We start from the raw sequence: 9793 nt of genomic DNA, 5'->3' as shown, positions 1-9793 counted from the left end.
CGATGCGCTAGCATCAAAATCGAATTGTGAACTAGCGCGTCTAGTCGGGCGGTGGCGATGGAGGCAAAATCTCACGATGAGCAACGAACCAAATAATAAATAATACAACACATACACATATGAAAATACATATTAAATGTACATACATACACACACATTTGGTTACACGCACGCACACACACGCCCACTTTTTTATCTATTGTGTACAAAGTTAGCACAATTTGTTGTTGTTCGTTTTTTATTACTGTTGTGGTCGCCGCGTTCGCTTTGGTGGCTGCTGGGGCTTTTGCATTTCGCATTGCGCTGCTCTTTTGTTGTTTTTTTTTTTGCTTTTGTTTTTTTTTTTTTTGCTTTGATAGCTGTGACGCTAACGGGAAAATTAGATTGGAAAACTCATTCGAGTGCGAAAAACGAAATGCTGCGCCCCTCCCACCCGCACCACTAACACAGCTAAATAAACCGAAAGTGCCACGCAAAATGCTGCCATCGCGTTTCGTTTTAATTATTTATTTGTTGTTTTGTTTTTCATCAATATTTGTTGTTGCCATTGCGCTGGCACTGTCGCTTTTCCGCTTTAATGCAAGCAGAAAGCACATGTGGCGCGGTCGAAGCGGGGGAGGGGGGCTGTGAAGGGTTGGCAGCAGCGCTTGTGGGAGCGTTGGCTTGTATGTGTGTGTGTGTGTGTACTTTGTGACGATTCAATAAATATTAGCGAGATGTATGTAAGTGTTTATCCATCTCCTGCCTGAAATTTGTTTGTGCTGGCTACAATCTACGTACATACATACATACGTAGCTACAATTTCCATAAACAAAAATGTATTTATGTATGTATGTGTGTATTTAAATTGTTTAGCGTTCAGCTGCTTGCGTGGAATTATTATTTGCTCTCTTTATTGCACTTTTGTATTTATTTTTGTCATTTACACTTTTCATCCGACGAAGTTTTCTTAAATTATTATTTTTCTTATGAACGATTTTGGAGTTTTGGCAAGATAAATAATTTCATCAAAGCTTGTTAATGAATTGTGTACTCACACATGTACTTAGGTACATATGTATGTTTATTTAAACTTACAATTTTATACGCTTAATTTAATATAACGTTTATGGATAGATTACAAATCTAGTAGAGCATTTTATAACTGTACTTATTATCAGTATTAATACCTAGGAAATCAGTATGTAATTAGCAGTCTAAGTATGATTGAGTTGAATTTTATATAAACATTAAACAATTAGTTTCAATTGAGGATAAGGTTCTGTGGGCAAAAAATAGTAAGACTTAATTCATAATTTTAAAACTCTTATGCCCAGTTTCACAATCCTTACTTAAGCTGTGCTTAAGATAAAATAAAAAAATAGTGTTTTACAGTTCATACTTAAGTACTGAAAATGGAAAGCTTAAGCAGTGCTTAAATACTTAACAGCTGATTTTTGTTCTGAAGTTTCAGTTATTTGCCAAAATAATAAGAAATTATCTTCTGTTAAAAAATGTGGAATCGGATTGGGATTTCTTCTAGTTCCAATGGGTGCTCCGGCTCGCTAGCGGTGAAATTCGTGGTTTTTTTTTTTGTTATCATCCATTTAGTTATTATTTTAATATTTTAAACATATTTTAACGGATGACATTTTTAAAACATATGTTGCCCATAACGTTGCTATATGTCCCAAAAAAAATTGTATAGAAATTAAGCATTGACTGTGAAACGCAAACCGCTACTCAGTCTGCAAGAATGCTTAGCTAAGATTTTATTTGGGCACAACTTAAGTACGGACTGTGAAACCGATTTATTCTTCAAAATCTATGTCGGCTCCATTAAAGTAATTCCCCTTGGCCCCAATACACTTATGTTAACGTTTTTTGAATACTTGAAACAGTTGTTAAAGCCAATCGCCAGTAATAAGATGTTTCATGACATTCTGGTAGTCGGAAAGCATTGTTTCACAGACGTTAACACGACTCTGTTTTTCGCAAAAATATAAGGATTTTGGAACCAATTGATTTTTGGGATAGACTTAACTGTTTCCAGGATTTTCATTTATCTTGTAAAACAACGGCCCTTAAGGTTATCTTAATTTTTGGAAATAGGAAAAAGTCACACGAAGTCATGTGCGGCGAATATGGAGGCTGGGACATCTGTACTGTACTGTTTTTGGTAAAGAATACACGAACAAAAAACGAAATGTGTTTCTTTCAACAAACGAATATCGTCAATTTCATAAAAACGCCTAACCTTAGTGGGTGTATCAATATAATAAAAGAAAATGTCAACAATCGGACTATCGAAATTCTGATTTAAAAATGATCCTTATTTTTGGAACGTACCTCATATGCTTGCAATCATTTCAGAAATTATTTATTTTCCAAAAAATATTATTTAAAATTATAGTGCACTCTACGACAAATTTGTGTTAAGTAAAATATAAAAACTCTGATGACATTTCAACTTTCAGAAAAAAATATTTACATTAATTAAAAAATTTTAATCAATAATTACGACAACATTTTCTATTATTAACCCCACACAAGCTTCGAAGCTATCAAATGAATCTAAAAATAGTAAACAACATACTAATCACTCACTCAATCTACTTCGTTATTGCTATTCATTTTGTTTACACACATAACGCCTTATCAAAATCAGAGAGCCAATACGGAGACAACAAAATGATCAAAAAAATACTGCAGTTGCAAAGTACTGCTCGACTTTTCCTACACAATCATACCTTTTTAAAAACTGTAGTAGAACTTAGATAGTTCCGAATAGCTTTATACTTCATGCAAGAACAGCAGAGGATGAAATTTTCTAAATGGTGTACCATTTTTCATAATATTTTTGAATAAATTTAATTAAATTGTCTTATAAAATATGATCAACCTTCGAAACTACCACATTCTGTTAAAAATTCTGACGCAATTGAACTACATATGGTTGTACTGAATTAGGAATAGTTTGCATTTGAACCAGAAATAGTTTTACATAGATACACCATGGTCTAGCATTCAAGTTTCCTACGGTTTGAAACCTTCAAAATAATTTACTTGAAAAACTATTAACTTTTTGAAGCTATTTTTAGTATCATTTTAACATAGTTTAAAATTTTTTTACTTGAATGCAAGCTTTTAGTCATAGTATTTGATTTAGAAATATGTAAATGTTTTTTTTTTTAATACCATTTCATAGACAAAGGAAAGTACTCATGGGCTACTGGCGAAAATCGGAGCTTCGCGAGCAAACGCGAGGGGACGGGAACATACATAGTAATTAGTATGATTGGTGGCATATAATTGTTTATTAATTAGTGAAAAAAATGTTTTTTCACAATTACCGTAAATTCAGGTAATTACATTTTATTCTGAAATATACTTCTTTCCTTGCAGATTTATAGTGACTATAAACCATCCACTCTGGCAGGTGTTTTCATAGAATCGTTTCAAGTTTGTCAATTTCACTTAAAGTTTAGTTTTTATCCTTAAACACATATTTTTTTCATCAATAAATATTCTTGGCGAGAAATGTGAGCACAGCGTTCTATAGTTTGGGACTCTTCTTAAGTCTCAATCTCACTCACTGCAATTCGCAAATTAAACCTAAATGCCCCTAAGCAACATATGGCTCTTTGGCATAATAATGAAAGTGGAATCAGAAAATAAAAAACGACCGATATTTGATTTCATACAATGCCACTCACTTGAACGAGATGAAGAATTTTAATTGAAATATGATACAGAGTAAAAATTTTAAAAGCCACTAGGGAATTCAAGCGAAAATAATTTTATCTAAACATATTTTTAAAACACAGGATTATAGATTATTTAAAAATTATATATTTATTGGAAGTGCATCCTTGAAATGGTGGCAAGTAGTAGAAGTTTTCGAAGTGTAAAAATAATAAAGCTTTAATATATACAAATATAAGTATATATACATATGTATTTACCACATAATGACGGTTAATCGAGTTCATACTACTTTTTTTGGATTCACTTTCCAACAGGGTTGCCATGCATTTATGCTTATAATGAATTGAATATAAGTATTTAGCATGTACATATGCTTGTATGTATGTAAGCATTATTCACAGCTGACGATTAGGGTAATCACAATCGTACAATAAAACCATAACAAAGCTTATAAAAGCGCCAAATTAGGTAAACGCTTTGAACTGCTATAATATGCATGTGCGTTGTGGAAAGGTGCTTGGGGAATGAGGTGATAAAGAGTACAAACAATTTCATAATTTCAGCGCGGTGCAAGTTTTTTGTTAAATTTGACATTGACTTTGCACAAGAAAGTGTAACATTTCGCAATTGAAGCCACCAAGGCCAACGCAATACACAAGGTCTGTCGCAAAAGAAACAGGACTGTTAATAAAAACAACAAAAAATTAATATTTTTCAAAAGTTATATTTTCTTATTCAAAGTAGTTTCCTTGTGCTTCGATACAGCGTTTAGCCCCGGTCAATTAGCATTTCAAATGAGTGTTTAAGGTCATATTTCGCAATGCTCTTGAGAATATCGGTCGTCGTCCTTTGGATAACTGAAATGTCCTGATATCCAGTGTCCTTTCATGGGCAAATTAAGTTTTCCAAATAGGTAAAAATCACAGGGTGCCAGATCAGGTGAGCAGGGTGAGTGATTAATGGTTAATTTGGAGTTTTTTGTCAAAAAATCAGTGACAAGCGTCGACCGATGACACGGCGCATTATCGTGGAACAGGCGCCAGGTATTGTGGTCGAGCACGACGAATGCGTGACAAAAGACGTTTCATAACACCAAGGTAAACACAGCATTAATCGTTTGGCCAGGTGGGATGAACTCTCGGTCAACAATACCCTCGGAATCGTAAAAACAAATCAGCATTGTCTTTGTTTTTGACTTCTGAAGACGAGCGACTTCTGATCGTCACAGAGGTCCTCACGACCTTCTTGGAATCGCTTAAACCACTCATGCACATTACTACGGGATAGGCACTGATCACCATAAACTTTTTTCATCATTTGAAATGTTTCAATAAACGTTTTCCCAAGTCAACAAGAGATCAAACTTTTTATTTCATATACCCACCAATAAGTGGCGCTACCAGAAACAGTTATATTTAAAAAGTTATGTTTCTTTTGCGACAGTCCTTGTATATATTTATATTTTTCTAAAATTTACAAAAATCGCCAAGCAAGTGTTTGATTTGTTTTAACAATCAAGATACATTTTCCATATAAATTAACATTATCTGCCTTAGCAACAAGCTAGACTAAAACTAACTGATAAATAACAAAGCGAATTCAATTTGCCGTCACCCGGGCTTTGAATCGGCATAAGCATTTTGACGTTTACGTTTATATAGGGATAGATATAATTGTATATATTTGTATATATTTTTGCAATATTTCTGTAAAGACACACCCATCCGCACAGTGGCTCGCGACTTTTTGATATGCCGCAAAGCCAATCAAGCATTGTAAAGCTTGAATTACATGATTGCATGATTTTTATGTGATTTCGAAACACATATACGTATGTATGTAAATATGGAAGTGCATTAGAGCGGGTCGATTAACAGTGAGCCAAAACAAAAACGGAATTAGTGCATATGTGGAAAATGTTTTAAGCATCAGTCTGAACAACTTTGCAATATAAACTATTATAATAACAACAACAACTAACAATAATTTTTAAGGCGAAGTTTAACTTTTAGAGACCATAGAAAAAAAGAAAGAGGATCCGCATAATATATTTTATAGATCTTTTCGGATTTATATTATTAGAGGAATAAATGAAACTTCAAACTAAGGGAGACAAGAGAACTATCGAAACTGTGGCCAGGAAATAGTAAGACTTTTTAATTTAAATATCGCACAAAAACCCATTTGTCGAAATATTTTTTTTCTAGGTTGGTATGACTGTCAGAGACATCTGTATCAAATGTCTAATCGAAATAATCATTAGTTTAAGCATATGCTTGTTTTTCTGAAGTACATAAAGTGCATTCAGCGATTTTTACGATGAGTGAAATTACTTCGGACTGAGTAGGCAATTGAGAAATAAAGTCCTCTCTCGACCAACAAAAACCAAACTTTATAAGTCGCTCATAATTCCCGTCCTGCTATATGGTGCAGAGGCTTGCACGATGACAACAACCGATGAGTCGACGTTACGAGTTTTCGAGAGAAAGGGTCTGCGAAAGATTTATGGTCCTTTGCGCATTGGCTACGGCGAATATCGCATTCGATGGAACGATGAGCTGCATGAGATATACGACGACATTGACATAGTTCAGCGAATTAAGAGACTGCGGCTATGCTGGCTAGGTCATGTTGTCCGAATGGACGAAAACACTCCAGCTCTGAAAGTATTCGACGCAGTACCCGCTAGGGGAAGCAGAGGAAGAGGAAGACCTCCACTCCATTGGAAGAACCAGGTGAAGAGGGACCTGGCTTCGCTTGAAAGAATAAATTCAGCAAAAAATTTCTATTAAATTTTGTGTTGTGTTAACGTCTGCGAAACAATGCTTTCCGACTACCAGGTTGTCATGCAAAGTATTATTACTGGTGATTAGTCTTGGATCTATCCTTACGACGCGGAAACAGACGATCACACAGCCGTATAACGTGGCAAAGTTGAGTCAAGAAAACCACGTCAAAAAAGGTGAAAAATCAAGGTTTTGTGGACATTTTTCTTCGATTATCGAGATGTGGTACACTTCGAATTCCTTTCGACCGGCCGAACTGTCAACAAGGAATACTACTTGAGTGTTATGCGTCATTTGAACGAAGCTATTCGCAGCCTCTTAGTTTTTGCAGCACGATACTGCGTACGGTACGTACCATACGGCCGTAACCACATTTTGAAATATCTGACCTAAAATTTTATTGAGCTTTTATAGAACTAAAATGCTTCAAATATAGTTGAAAATCGAATAAAGAACATAATCCTGGAGGAATGGGAAGAAACATCGGTGGAATTTATCAAAACGTGAAAAAATCTCTGAAACATTGTAATAAATGTCTTCAAAATGTACAACGGATCAAAACTTTTACAAAATTAAAATGTTTTCCATACAAGCACTTGATTCCGATCGTTGAATGCAAAGGGAAAATAATGTCGTCTCAACAAAAGAAGGCCTTGGGGGAAGACACACCAATGTCCCTTCTTCCAAGGGACGGCGTTATGAAGAGGGTAGAATTTACAAAAAAAGTATAGAGTTCCTCTCGGCAGCAAGGCGTAATTCCACGCTCAATCTACTACTGAGGGACAGCACTACTGAGGGACAGCACTATCTACCAAAGGCCGGGCATATTTCAGCAGAAATATTTGTCGTAAGTCAGTGTGCAGAAATTAACCTCCATCGTCAAGCGACGCTAAAAGCGATCTCAACTTATGAAGTCAAATCAAATCCAGGATGATGGGGCCAGAACCAAGCATTGCGATGGGACCCCACTAAGAACGTCACTGGCAGCAGGTAGCAGGAATGCGTCAAGTTAAGCTACTACTGGGAGGTTACAACCCGACAAGATTTCTACAGGGCACTGCAAGCTCAGGAAGCACTTGTCCGAGATGGGCATAGTCTCTTGCGAAAACTGCCGATTTTGCGACATGGAACATATTGCCATGCAATTTGTAGAAGCAGGCTCCTCAAGGACCTAGGATCCATCTACGTGGACAGGGATCACATCACCTCAGTCGCTCCCAGCAAGCTCTTCGAAATATCCAAAATGCTGAACCTTTGTGACCATATGTAATAGTATGGAGAGGGCACAATAGACTATAGGTGAAAGTGCAAGACCTCAATTATTTTTTATTTTATTTATTTATTTTTTTTTTTTTTTTTTCTATGGCAGCTATATACTATAGTGATCCGATATCGGCAGTTGCAACAAATTTGCAGCTTTTTTAATGATTAGTTCTCGTATGCTGATCATTTAGGTGTTGTACATTTTATTATAAGATATAATGAGTTGTCAAAAAAGTTTTGCGGTATTTTTATTGAATTTTTTTTTTTTTTTTTGAAATTGAAATGAATTTTTGATGACTCATGCCCAGCTATTGACCGATGCTACGGCTGCTACTATGCCTGTCTCTTTCGACCAATTCAGCGATTTTATCGCAATTTTCGACGACAGGCCTTCCGGAGCGTCGCGCATCTTCGACCACCTCTACACCAGAACGAAAACGTTGAAACCATCGCTGTGCGGTGGAAATGGAAACTGTATCGGGTCCATAAACTGCACAAATTTTATTGGCGGCTTGAGATGCATTTTTGCCTTTATCGTAGTGGTACTGTAAAATATGCCGTATTTTCTCTTTATTTTGCTCCATGTTTGCGACGCTATAACTCACGAACGACTTAAAAGAAACGACAATCAATCATGCACGTGTTAGCGCGTGAAATGAGCTTTCCAAAAAGGTATAGCATGACCCGATGCGATGAATAAAATTAGAACTACGCGCTTTCAGCGGCAACTAGCGAAAATACCGCAAGACTTTTTTGACAACCTACTACAATTTACCATTAGATGTACAATATTTTATAGGGTATCACGTTTCTTCTGGGTGTTACAAATATCGTAACAAGCTTAATATACCCTTTTCAGAGTATAATTGGTATTACTTTATAATTCCATACATTAATTAATGGCATACTTATACATACATACATATTTAAAGTAATGATGAATAATGAAAAAGTGTCCAGTGATTTCACTGATTAGTCAAAGCTATGCACTTACTATATTAAAAGTAACAGAAATAACTCAAATGAGTAAAAAGGAAATGAAAAAAACTTGAAAACTATTGTCAGCTTTTTGTCATGCTAATTTCAAAGAGAAACTTGATTTAAACTCAATTAGCTATTTTATACTTATTCTCCCAGCATACTTGTCCACATTTTGCAAGTGCAACAAAAAATATACTAAACAAGAAAAAATATAAATAGGTCATTAATTTCTGGTAGTAGATAAAAGCAGAACTAAGCCACGCAGATTGTTTGATTTGACAAAAATTAAAAAAAATATATATATATACATATATGTATATATAATACAAATATGTATATAATCTATATATACACATATGTAAATATGTACGAGCAAATTAACTTTTATTAATTAACTTTCGTTTTAATTGCCCTTATACATTTGTTTTGACAGTTATTATTTTATATTTTATTGTCTGTGTTTTCTCTCTCTGAAACAAGAAAAACTCTTCGCACCAAATCGGTGGCACACGCTTTCATTTTGCATATTTTCATTTTATATTTTCACTTTCAACCACTTTTTGCTCGTCTGGCGCTGATATTATTCTTTCCATGTTGAAATTCACTCTTAATTGCCGCCGCACAACAAACACACGCGATTGTAATCAATTTTATTTAATTTTTCAGAATATTTTTTGCATTCAACATTGGCCATTTTATGACGGCACTTAACGCACAAATGTCATAGAATTGCTGTGGCACTATTTATTTAAATTATTTGCGTATTTTTCTCAACTTTGAGCGTATTTGGTTCGAAATATTTTTTTAGAGAATTAAAAAATTCAATTTTGGTGATCGGCGTACTTTTATGGATATAATGATTAATGTATAGAAATACATACGTGTATATGTAGATATGTATGTACAGGTCTGTTTACGTCCGCCGTATTTGTGAGCCTTTAATATTTTTGCCACTTGATTATAGAAATAGCACAGATATTAAAAAAACATAAATAAATAAAAATAAATATATACAAAAATATTAAACCAAATAAAAAATAAAAAAAAAATTATAATTTAAATAAGTAAGTATAAA

The sequence above is a fragment of the Bactrocera tryoni genome, chromosome 4, assembly GCF_016617805.1.
Source record: "Bactrocera tryoni isolate S06 chromosome 4, CSIRO_BtryS06_freeze2, whole genome shotgun sequence".
NCBI lineage: Eukaryota > Metazoa > Arthropoda > Insecta > Diptera > Tephritidae > Bactrocera > Bactrocera tryoni.
The sequence above is the reverse complement of the archived record's forward strand: the minus strand, read 5'-3'. Positions refer to the sequence as shown.